Raw genomic sequence first — 13,020 nt, 5'->3', positions numbered from 1 at the left:
TTCTCTGATCCAACTCTACACAGACGACGCCATTCTGTATACATCTGGCCCTTCTTTGGACACTGTGTTAACTAACCTCCAGATGAGCTTCAATGACAAACAACTCTCCTTCCGTGGCCTCCAACTGCTCTTAAATGCAAGTATAACTAAATGCATGCTCTTCAACCAATCGCTGCCCGCACCTACCTACCTGCCTGCCTGCCTGACGCATGACTTTTAACCTTCGTCTCTCCCGAGCCCGTACGGGAGTTGTAGCGATGAGACAAGATAGAAGCTACTCCAACAATTGGACACCACGAAATTGGGGAGAAAAAGGGGGTAATTAAAAAAATAAATAAAGGTGAAATAAAATGTAAAAAATTAAAGGGAAGGTAGAAGAATGTACAGCTGGAATGTATATTGTTTTGACAATTTGCTTAGAAAAAATTGAACAATTCCAAGTAGCCAATGTCGCAGGGTGAGTGGATGGTAGAAAAATTACTTTTTCATTACGCACCTCAAACTTAGCAGAAGAGGTTACTTGAATGAATGTTGATCTGTTGAGTTGGCTGTATTAATCCTATCTTGATTAGGCGTTTTCTTGCATTTGTTTGACTGTGGTAAGAACTGTGAGCTCTCCCACCATCTACACACACCTTATAGTTCAAACAACTGAGTCTTTATAGATCACCTAGCCTCTGCCCAGTCCCCAACAGTGGAGGCTCCTCAGAGGACGAAGGGAAGGACCATCCTTCTCAGTTAATTTAATATTTTCCTCAATCCTGACTAGTCTCCCAGTCCCTGCCGCTGAAAACATCCCCACAGCATGGGGATGGTGCCAGGTTTCCTTCAGACGTGACACTTGGCATTCAGGCCAAAGAGTTCAATCTTTGTTTTATCAGACCAGAGAATCTTGTTTCTTATAGTCTGAGAGTATCATGTGCCTTTTACTGTGTGGCTTCCGTCTGGCCACTCTTCCATGAAGGCCTGATTGGGGGAGTGCTGCAGAGATGGTTGTCATTCTGGAAGGTTCTCCCATCTCCACAGAGGAACTTTGGAGCTCTGTCAGAGTGACCATCGGGTTCTTGGTCACCTCCCAGACCAAGGCCCTTCCCAATTGCTCAGTTTGGCTGGGTTTTAATACATTTGCAAGAATTTCTAAAAACCTGTTTTCGCTTTGTCATTATGGGGTATTGTGTGTAGATTGCTGGGGATATTTTTTTAAACATTTTTTATAATAAGGCTGTAACGTAATAAAATATGGAAAAGGTTAAGGGTTCTGAATACTTTCCGTAGGCACTGTATGTCTGCCATTGTAGTTACTAAGGAGCCGGATAAACGTAAAGTTGCTCTCTTTCTTACTATAGCGGGACCACAGACAATCGATATATTCAATACCTTCATGTCTGCAAATGAGGAGGATAAAGACGAGTTTACGGAGGTACTGAATCAGTTTGATGCAGATAGATCACCTGAGAGGTACATGATATATGAACGTTATGTGTGTCGCTTTTGTGTACAACAGCAAGGTGAAAAGTTTGATGTCTTTCTTACGGACTTGAAATTAAAAGCACAGTAGTTTTGTAGACCTAACCTATGCTTAAAGATCAGATTGTGAGCGGGAAAGTGAGTTACATTTGGACAATGCAGTAATTATATGTCAGGTGAACGAGCTGGCACAATTGCATATTAAAACCTTTAGCTCCACAGCAGCAAACACTCCAGTGGAGGTGGAAAGCGCAGCAGTGGATTTTGTGGACAAGGACACAAGGGGGCGCTATGAGCAAAGGAGCCACAAGCAGTGTGACTTTGACCAAAGGAGCCACAAGCAGTGTGACTTTGACCAAAGGAGCCACAAGCAGTGTGACTTTGACCAAAGGAGCCACAAGCAGTGTGACTTTGACCAAAGGAGCCACAAGCAGTGTGACTTTGAGTGTGACCAAAGGAGCCACAAGCAGTGTGACTTTGACCAAAGGAGCCACAAGCAGTGTGACTTTGACCAAAGGAGCCACAAGCAGTGTGACTTTGACCAAAGGAGCCACAAGCAGTGTGACTTTGACCAAAGGAGCCACAAGCAGTGTGACTTTGACCAAAGGAGCCACAAGCAGTGTGACTTTGACCAAAGGAGCCACAAGCAGTGTGACTTTGTCCAAAGGAGCCACAAGCAGTGTGACTTTGACCAAAGGAGCCACAAGCAGTGTGACTTTGACCAAAGGAGCCACAAGCAGTGTGACTTTGACCAAAGAGCCACAAGCAGTGTGACTTTGACCAAAGGAGCCACAAGCAGTGTGACTTTGACCAAAGGAGCCACAAGCAGTGTGACTTTGACCAAAGGAGCCACAAGCAGTGTGACTTTGACCAAAGGAGCCACAAGCAGTGTGACTTTGACCAAAGGAGGCTCTTGGTTATCACCCCCTTCCATAGACTTACACAGTAAATGTGACAACCTCCGGAGCATGTCCTCCAACCTATCAGAACTCTTGCAGCATGAACTGACATATTGTTCACCAAATCAAAGGGTCAGAGAATTAATCTAGTACTGAAAGTATAAGCTACAACTAGCTAGCACTGCAGTGCATAAAATGTGGTGAGTAGTTGACTCAAAGAGACAGAAAGACAGTAGTTGAACAGTTTTGAACAAATTCATTTCTTACAAATTAAGGAGAAGCAAGAAAGAGAGAGATAGCTATATTTCATACAGTACCAGTCAAAAGTTTGGACACACCTACATCCAGGTAATCACCTGGAATGCATTTCAATTAACAGGCGTGCATTGTTAAAAGTTCCTTTGTGGAATTTCTTTCCTTCTTAATGCATTTGAGCCCACCAGTTGAGTTGTGACATGGTAGGGGTGGTATACAGAAGACAGCCCGATTTGCAAGGCGGATGCCGTGCAGGTGTTTGTACACATGCATATACACACACTCTCATTCAGTTAAACGCATGCAAGAACACCTGACTGCCACTGAGGAGACTTTGAATGTCTGCTTTGGAAGACCTTAAAAAGTTTTCCTCAGCACTACTTCTGTCCATGTTGCTCATCTCACTCTCTTCTACACTTTGGTGAAAATGTTTCCAATCCGTCATTCCACTCATTCCAGTCATTATCATTCCAGTCAGTAGGCTTCGCAAATACCATACAAATTGAACAGTTTAACGCATGGCTTTCTTCACTGCATGACAGCCATTTCCGATTGGTGCCGTCTTTAAAACAGTTTTGTTTTGATTCCTGCATTGGGTGGAAACATAAAAATGACTTGGGTCTCTTGAAATAATCAAAAGTTGGTCTGGCATCCTGGCCTTCCCTGACTCTCTCTTCCACTGAAACCTGGGCCTGTCATCAAACCCAAAGATCCTCTCTTCCACTGAAACTGGACTGGACCTGTCATCAACCCCCAAGATCCTCTCTTCCACTGAAACTGGACTGGGCCTGTCATCAACCCCCAAGATCCTATCTTCCACTGAAATTGGACTGGGCCTGTCATCAATCCCCAATATCCTCTCTTCCACTGAAACTGGACTGGGCCTGTCATCAACCCCCAATATCCTCTCTTCCACTGAAACTGGACTGGGCCTGTCATCAACCCCAAGATCCTCTCTTCATTGAAACTGGACTGGGCCTGTCATCAACATCAATGCTCACTTCTACTGAAACTGGACTGGTCCTGTCATCAACCCCCAAGATCCTCTCTTCTACTGAAACTGGACTGGGCCTGTCATCAATCCCCAAGATCCTCCCTTCTACTGAATCTGGCCTGGGCCTGTCATCAACATCAATGCTCTCTTCCACTGAAACTGTACTGGGCCTGTCATCAACATCAATGCTCACTTCCACTGAAAATGGACTGGACCTGTCATCAACCCCAAAGATCCTCTCTTCCACTGAAACTGTACTGGGCCTGTCATCAACATCAATGCTCTCTTCCACTGAAACTGTACTGGGCCTGTCATCATCATCAATGCTCTCTTCCACTGAAACTGTACTGGGCCTGTCATCAACATCAATGCTCTCTTCCACTGAAACTGTACTGGGCCTGTCATCATCATCAATGCTCTCTTCCACTGAAACTGTACTGGGCCTGTCATCAACATCAATGCTCTCTTCCACTGAAACTGTACTGGGCCTGTCATCAACATCAATGCTCTCTTCCACTGAAACTGTACTGGGCCTGTCATCAACATCAATGCTCTCTTCCACTGAAACTGTACTGGGCCTGTCATCAACATCAATGCTCTCTTCCACTGAAACTGTACTGGGCCTGTCATCATCCTGGATATGAATAAAATAATATATAAATTAACTAATAAAGGCCCAATTTTGAAAAACTACAGAAACACAGCAGCAGCCCCACTATTTCATATCAAGTGAATGAATGACGACACAACACGTTTTTTTGTGTGGCTTTTCTTGCCGTTCACAACGGACTGTTGGCATGGTGATGAGTTTCAATGCATTGTCTAGTAAGAGGTGAAGTGGTAGGAACCATGGCGATGAGCATCATAGCTAGCAAATCACTGTAGCCATTTTCTGGGCCAAAATGAATTTGAGAGGGAAAGGACACTGGTTTTCAATGCTACTATTTAACCAATGGCTGTATAGACATGAAATAAAATTAGCTAATTAACGTTTGGATATGTCAAATGCTATTTCAACAGAAGCAATCAGAATCAAATGAAAATGCTTATTTTAGCTAAGTAAATTATACTGCAGTAAATCACTGATACCTGATTGCCATTTCAACAAAATCAGAATGGCTAGGCATTCAGAGCCAGGCATCAAACTGTACTATCCGGTTTGGACCCCTGTCTTTACCTCAAATCTTTCTTTCTGGTAGATTTACAGAGCAGTAGCTGACCAATAGTATTTGCATTTCACTCATAAATTCTGATATAACATGTTGTATTTGTAACACATTTAGGCACATATCTACCGCTTTGGCTGCACTGTCTTTGGCTTCGCTGTCCTCTCCGTTTACTCTTTTACCCTGCGAACTGGGTTGTGGCATCTTCCACTTGCCGGTCTAGCACTTCGATGTTAACGTCGGTGGCACTGGTATTACTACTACTGCTGAATAAAGTTGGTTAATTTTTTACATTTACTTGCATTTGAGTGAAGACTTTTGACTCTTTTATCTCTTAACTTTTGAGCCCCACCCTTACATTTTTTACTCTGCTTTTCCATTTTTTTTTTTATTGTAGCTTGTTTTCGAGCTGTCACTGTCAATGTCAATGTGTGTGTGTGTGAGCGAGACAAAGGGGGCGGGGCTAAGGGTTGCATCGACGTTCGTTTGGACTACACCAACGGGCCTGGGGGAAAGTGTCGCTCAACCTTCTGTTAACTTTTTTATTATTAGTAAAAAAATGTATAACACAGGTGGGTCACTGGCCCAGAGGAATTCTCCCGGTGCTCCCGGTGGCCAGTCCGCTACTGGCTGTGGTCATGAGAAGATTTGCTTGCTTTGAGATGCATTTAGCCACATGTGCACATTTTGTTCATATCCTTTGCTAGTTAGTGAGTTATTAGCCCAGTTATAGATCATTTGTAGTCAGCAATAGGGGAGTGATTGTTTCCTACAAGAGCACAAAACATGCACATTTCTAGACATTTTTGAAAGCCAGTCAGGTAAAGAGCTTTTTTTTGTCTTAAAGGGCAGTGCTGTATTTTGAGACAGGTGACTACCTCATGAAGCTGGTTGAGAGAATGCTAAGAGTGTGCAAAGCTGTCATCAAGGCAAAGGGGGGCGATTTGAAGAATCTCAAATATAAAATATATGCATATATTTTTGTTAACACTTTTTTGGTTACGATAAGATTCCATATGTGTTATTTCGTAGTTTTGATGTCTTCACTATTATTCTGCAATGTAGAAAATAGTAAAACATTAAGAAAAACCCTCGAATGAGTAGGTGTTCTAAAACTTTTGACCGGTAGTGTACTTCAATAAACATCGGCAATTTTGCTACAACTCTTGTCTCTGTGTTGGTATGGAGTATGCTCATAGTCCATGAATGTTTATGCATTATACAGTATGGGTAGATGCATCTAACCCCAATGTCCTCTTTTCTGGCGAAGCCCACCTATTTCCTGTATCTTATGGTTAGGGCCTCATCTGCACCTAGCAACTTCATCTGGATGTTATGAGTTGATGGTAGTTTACTAATGTCAGCAAACTATTACGGAAGTGGCTTATTGACTTCTCTAACATTGTACTGCACTTGCGGGGAGAAAACACAAATTTAGAGACCTTGGAAAGGTCATGTGGTGGGAACAGTGGTGGGTTATTTCTTATAAATCCCCTCCAGAGGGGAAAGTTGCCAGGTTTGTTCATGTGATCAGTATGAGTCACTGTATGAGTTCCCCCCAGAAAAGGAAATGCCAATGTAGTGTCTTTCAGCCTAAAAAACAGCTTCCAATTACATGTGTGCGTTTGCTTACACCCACACACCTACAGTGATAAGTATATTAAGACACTGATATGTCATGACCTCATTCTCTTGATGGGGTGAGCAACTTCAGTAAAAATATTGTTCACCAGATCATTTTTATCATAAACTTCCACAAGTCTATAGTGTGTTTTCTTCAGCTAGAGTAATGATAACATCGCAATATCTACACTTTTGGATCAAATATAAACATAACCTCATAATTAGTTCACAAAAAAAAAAATTCTTTATAATCTATTTCAAAGCTAGGAAAGTCGTTCTCTGAGTTCCTGAGTTCTGCTCACGAATGCAGCAAAATGTATGAACTTAATGAGTCAGCTGAATGGTAAAAAGTGAGAGGAATTTCTCAGAGGATGCTCCCAAATACATGAGTCAGTAAATGTCTGCATTCATTGACATGATCACACTTGCAACACGCCCCCTTCTCATGCGTCAGTCTTACTGGAGCTCCTTAACACAGAATAGGAAATCCTATAGTAGCAGAAAGTCAGAGACCTACAGTTAATTTCTAGTCACGTCAACAGTTCTGCAAGAGCCTGAATGCCAAGGGGATGGCACATGACACTTCTCTCACAGGCTTTCAACTTGTTGGGTTGGTCCTTGCAGCATTGACTGTCAATGCAGTGTGTTTGGTCTGGATTTGTTCTGTTAAGGTAAGGTAGTCTAGCGGTTATGAGCGTTGGGTCAGTAACCGAAATATGTCTGTGTCCTTGAGCAAGGCACTTAACCCTAATTGTTCCTGTAAGTTGATTTGGATAAGAGTGTTTGCTAAATGACTAAAATGTAAATGCTATGCTGATTAATGCTGTATAGACTACATTAAATGTACAAAACATTAAGGACACCTGCTGTTTCCATGACATAGACTATCCAGGTGAAAGCTATGATCCCTTATTGATGCCACTTCAATCAGTGTAGATTAAGGGGAGGTGACAGGTTAAAGACAGATTTTTAAGCATTTAGACAATTGAGACATGGATTGTGTGTGTGCCATTCAGAGGGTGAATGGACCAGGTGCCATGCGCATCGGTTTGTGTCAAGAACTGCAACGCTTATGGGTTTTTCACACTCAACAGTTTCCTGTATGTATCAAGAATGGTCCACCACCCAAAGGACATCCAGTCAACTTGACACAAATGTGGGAAGCATTGGAGTCAACATGGACCAGCATCCTGTGAATGCTTTTGACATCTTGGAGAGCCCAGGTCCCGACGAACTGAGGCTGTTCTGAGGGCAAAAGTGTGGGGGGGTACAACTCAATATTAGGAAGTTGTCGTGAACCGTTACTTAAATGAGTTCGCTGTTCGAGGTCATTGGACATCTTAAAGTATTTACTCTATGTGGTCTATGCTTCTCTAGCGCTGCAAAGTGGACCATTTTTGTTCAATCTCAAAATTACATTGCTTTGTTACTGCATGAGTCTGACTCTTGGGCTTTGAGATGAGATGATTTCTATATCTTATATAAGGTTACAAGAGACCTGGTGCACCAGGGCAAAACATACTATAAACATCTCCAAGCCCAGAGTTAGACTCAAGACATACAAAGTTGTATTTGGTCACAGATCTGTTAGGGTTCTATAAGGCCTATTTGCCAAATCACAGCAAAATCGATAGATTCATTAGATTCAGGCTCCTAAATGTTTCTCTAAAAATAAATACATTATAACATTTAGAATTGTCTGTGCAATATATTCCATCAACATGTTTTCCTATTTTTGATATGATATGACTGTTCTATTCTTTGAGGTGTAACAGCGCTGGAGACGATTGGTTAATTGGTTCTCCTGTTTTTTATTTTAGCGAATCGTCGTCAGGAGCTGGAGTGTTTCCAGTTCATGGTAAGCGTAATTCTGTGGGGGGAAGGGGAAGTTATACATGTATTTGGCAATTTAACAGACATAACCATCATTTTGTTTGAAGGCAGTGAAATATTTTCTTGCCTGTTAAAACTATGCTAAAACATTTCTCTGTCTCACTGACACTTATTGACAAATGAATTACTGAGCCTGGCACCTGGGCCCCTATAAAGTTACAGGAAACTGCATCCCCACACTGGTGCCCACCTGAAAACAGTTCGGAACAGTTTGTGTATATATAATGGTGACATTTTGTGACGCTTTGGTCTACAGAAAGTGTTTTTCCCCAATGATTTACAGCACATTCGGAAAGTATTCAGACCCCTTCCCTTTTTCCACATTTTGTTACGTTACAGCCTTATTCTAAATGGATACAAATTCCTCATTCCTCATCTCACAATAGCCCAAAATGACAAAGTGAAAACAGGTTTAGATATTTTTGCACATTTATTAAAAATAAAAACAGAAATATATTATTTACATAAGTATTCAGACTCTTTGCAATGAGACTCAAAATTCAGCTCAGGTGCATCCTGCTTGCATTGATCATCCTTAAGATGCTTCTACAAATTGATTGGAGTCCAAATGTGGTAAATTCAAATGATTGGATATGATTTGGAAAGGCACACACCTGATTATATAAGGTCCCACAGTTGACAGTGCATGTCAGAGCAAAAACTATGCCACGTGGTTGAAGGAGCTCCGAGACAGGATCGTGTTGAGGCTTTGGGACAAGTCTCTGAATGTCCTTGAATGGCCCAGCCAGAACCCGGACTTGAACCCGATCGAACATCTCTGGAGAGACCTGAAAATATCTGTGCAGCGACGCTCCCCATCCAACCTGACAGAGAAGAATTGGACAAACTCAAATACAGGTGTGCCAAGCTTGTAGCATCATACGCAAGAAGACTTGAGGCTGTAATCGCTGCCAAAGGTGCTTCAACAAAGTACTAAGCAAAGGGTCTGAATAGTTACGGAAATGTGATATTTCCAGTTTTTAATTTTCAATCAATTTGCAAACGTTTCAAAAAACCTGTTTTTGCTTTGTCATTATGGGGTATTGAAAGTAGATTGATAAGGGGGAAAAACTATTTAATACATTTTATAATAAGGCTGTAACTTGACAAAATGTGGGTAAAATCAAGGGGTCTGAAAACTTTCAGAATGCACTGTATATAAACCCTGAATTGCTGATGCTATGTACTGGCCATTGAAAGGCTTTAAAGCCACCTGTCGGTAATATTGGCACAGTTCTAAACTGGAATTCATGGAATTCTACAGTATTTCAATCAAATGTTTCAAGGCCAGTAACATTAGTAATCTCTAAAAATGATACGTTAACAAAAATATATATAAACATTTTTATGTTAAGCTCATATAATATAATTTAAAAGAATGCATAATGGTGTCTGTAATGTGGCAAAAATGAATGGTAAGGGAGAGCCAAGATGGAGTCACGGTGGCTTTAACACAGCGCCCCCTACCAGTCATCTAGTGTATAAATCAAAGTATATTTACATACACAGTAATAATTAGATATTAAACTGATTATACAATAGTCAAGTAAATGCCTTACTCTGCTTATCTTAATTGGGGTAAGGTCAAAATTGAAGTAAGCTGATTAAAGGACCTGGTTTCTGAGCAATCTTTCAATCATTATTTGGACATGTAAACTAGCGGTGCGTGAGTCAGCTGTTTGGCAATTGCTAATAACCCATCCGTGACCGTCCCACTATATGTGATAAAGTGAATATCTGAGGCCCGCACCCAACCCTAACCCTCAAATACAGAAAATGTGTTATAGGCTACAGTCAAAGACAGCAGCATAATTTTTTGACAGGGGGTGCAGGATTTAGTTTTGCTTGATTTAGATATGTTTCTGCTTATAGTTTCCAACATTTTGGTAGGCTATTTGTTAGTCAACTTGTCTATAATTAGATACGTGTAGCTTCTCTTCTGTCATTATATGTTGCCCTAGAATACTAAATAAACCCTTTTGCTCAACAGAATAATGTAATTGATTGTCCAAATGACATCAGTTTGACTTGAAAAAGAAAGCTGTGAAAAACAACACAATGTGTTTCTGTTAAGATTTCAGTTCAGCTTTGATGCATAATTATGTGCTTGATATGATACTTTTATAATGAAGACAGCACCTCTACGGATCGTACAGTATATAACTGAAGAAGCCTTAATTGCATAAGAAGAATGAAAACTTTTTAGTGAGCATGTTTGCAGTTTTATTATGCATTTGTGAAAATAAAAAGCAAAAGTGTCTTCTTTGTCCCACAGACTTGGCCAAATTCCTCAGAAGTCCCTCCTCCAATTCTAGTGTGTTCTTTAAAGGTTGGTGACCCAGCCATGACTTTGCATTGTTGATACTGTATCTGTTTATTCCTTAAATAATCCCTTCTGTTCAAAAGTAAAAAACAAGGACATTTCTAAGTGACCCCAAACTTTTGAACGGTAGTGTAAGTAACTCAAAATGGATAGTTCACCAAAAATACAAACACAAACATTCTTTACTTTTTTGAACTTACGTTGGCTGTTGTTATTTGACCCAGACCGTTTTAGGTGCATATTTGGGTCATTTGGCATTTGCCTTGTCAAATAATAAAAATCATCGCAGCAAACATGACTCATCCAGCATGCTCTCAGGAAAACAGGAAAACAGAATAATATCCACTAAGTAACTCCAAAGCCTCCTGTGTACCATACCTGCATATCTTTCTCAGGACAGCAAAATGTACACTGAGTATACAAAACATTAAGAACACCTGGCCATTCCATGATATAGACTGACCAGGTGAATCCAGGTGACAGCTGTGATCCTGTCACGCCCTGATCTGTTTCACCTATCCTGTTTCACCTGCCCTCACCTGCCCCCCCAGGTGTCACTCATCTTCCCCATTATCCCCTTTGTATTTATACCTGTTTTCTCTGTTTGTCTGTTGACAGTTGATCTTGTTTGTCAAGTCAACCTGCATCCCTGTGGAATGCTTTCAACACCTTGTAGAGTCCATGCCCCAATGAATTGAGACTGTTCTGGGGGCAAAAGTGGGGGGCTGAAACTCAATATTAATAAGGTGTTTCTAATCTTTGGTATACTCAGTGTGTACTGTGTGAAACAAAAAACAAATTTGAATATTAAAAGTTACTCACTCCCTAAGTTGACCTATTGTTTGGTTTTCTCTGCAGCAGCTCTCCCCACCAAACAGAGCTTTGCTGAGCTAGGTGAGCTGGAGTGGGAGGAAGAGAGGAAGGAGATGGACAGTATGTTCCTGACCAAGAGTAGGACCCACATCCAGGTGACTGAGTCAGGCTGGTACCTGGTCTTTGTCCAAGTCACCTTCTAGCTGCCAGCAGGGAAGGAGACCAGAGACCTAATGCTAAGGCTGGATTTCACCTATTCGGAACAGACGGGCCAGATTGCCAGTGCCTTCGACAAACGGCAGTTGCTGGAAGAGGAGCAAGACGCCACTGAGTTTCTCTGTCCTTGTGCGGGTGGGGCCGGAGAATAGACTGTCTGTCCTGGCAAGCCACAGGGCCCTGATTGATTGTGAGAGGAGACCCGTCTCCACCTACATCACCATCATTAGATGCTCTGACTAGCCAAACTGGGCTGGCGTGTGGGCCAAGGTCTACTCGCTTTGGAATCACTGTCTGTATGCCAATCAAATGCCCACACTTAACAATGAAAGAAACAAGTATGTCACCACGACCAAAGACAGGCCTAGATTCAATCTCTAAGCTGAATGTCAGTGTAAAGGTGACCGAATGTTTCACAGACGAAACAGTTAGGAAGAGTTGGTGCATAGAGTCGTAAGTCGTAAGTTTACATACTCCTTAGCCAAATACATTTAAACTCAGTTTTTCACAATTCCTGACATGTAATCCTAGTAAAATGTCCCTGTCCTAGGTCAGTTAGGATCACCACTTTATTTTAAGAATGTGAAATGTCAGAATAATAGTAGAGAGAATGACCTATTTCAGCTTTTATTTCTTTCATCACATTCCGAGTGGGTCAGAAGTTTACATACACTCAATTAGTATTTGGTAGCATTAGCCTATCAGAAGCTTCTAAAGCCATGACATAATTTTCTGGAATTTTCCAAGTTGTTTAAAGGCACAGTTAACATAGTGTATGTAAACTTCTGACCCACTGGAATTGTGGTACCGCGAATTATAAGTGAAATATGAATCTGTCTGTAAACAATTGTTGGAAAAATGACTTGTGTCATGCACAAAGTAGATGCCCTAACCGACTTGCCAAAACTATAGTTTGTTAATAAGACATTTGTGGAGTGGTTGAAAAACAATTTTTAATGACTCCAACCTAAGTCTATGTAAACTTCAGACTTCAACTGTGAATACTTTAGTCTGGTAAACGCATCTGATTCTAAGATTTCCGAATGGCATTCTGAAGTATCTATTCTAACAACCTATGACTTTGATCTCTTATGAACACAACCAGAGACTTTCTGTCGACTCTCTCCAGCAGACAGACCGGCGACCACAGAGAGAGACAACAAGACATACCCTCATACATTTGTAAATTGAAATGTCTTTTCAAATGAGTGGTCGTTCATGTAAGATATTAGCAATTTCTATGAGTGTATTTATCAGCTATGTGTTTGTATGAACTAATTGTGTGTGTTTTCATGTATTTCTGTGACTTGATTAGTTAGTTAGTAAATAAATAATTAAACCAATTTGTATATCGCTGATTTATAATTTATG

General features: G+C 41.1%; 1 long non-coding RNA gene across 1 annotated transcript; it reads left to right on the top strand.

The window, feature by feature from the left end:
• Positions 1–7,540: 7,540 nt before the first annotated feature.
• LOC112234566 lies at positions 7,541–12,180 on the top strand. The gene is made up of 3 exons (XR_002950910.1): positions 7,541–8,262; positions 10,573–10,626; positions 11,482–12,180. It is a non-coding gene; the product is annotated as an uncharacterized LOC112234566 (long non-coding RNA).
• Positions 12,181–13,020: the final 840 nt, after the last annotated feature.

The sequence above is a fragment of the Oncorhynchus tshawytscha genome, linkage group LG33, assembly GCF_018296145.1.
Source record: "Oncorhynchus tshawytscha isolate Ot180627B linkage group LG33, Otsh_v2.0, whole genome shotgun sequence".
Taxonomy (NCBI): domain Eukaryota; kingdom Metazoa; phylum Chordata; class Actinopteri; order Salmoniformes; family Salmonidae; genus Oncorhynchus; species Oncorhynchus tshawytscha.
This window is presented reverse-complemented; position numbering and strand designations above follow the sequence as displayed.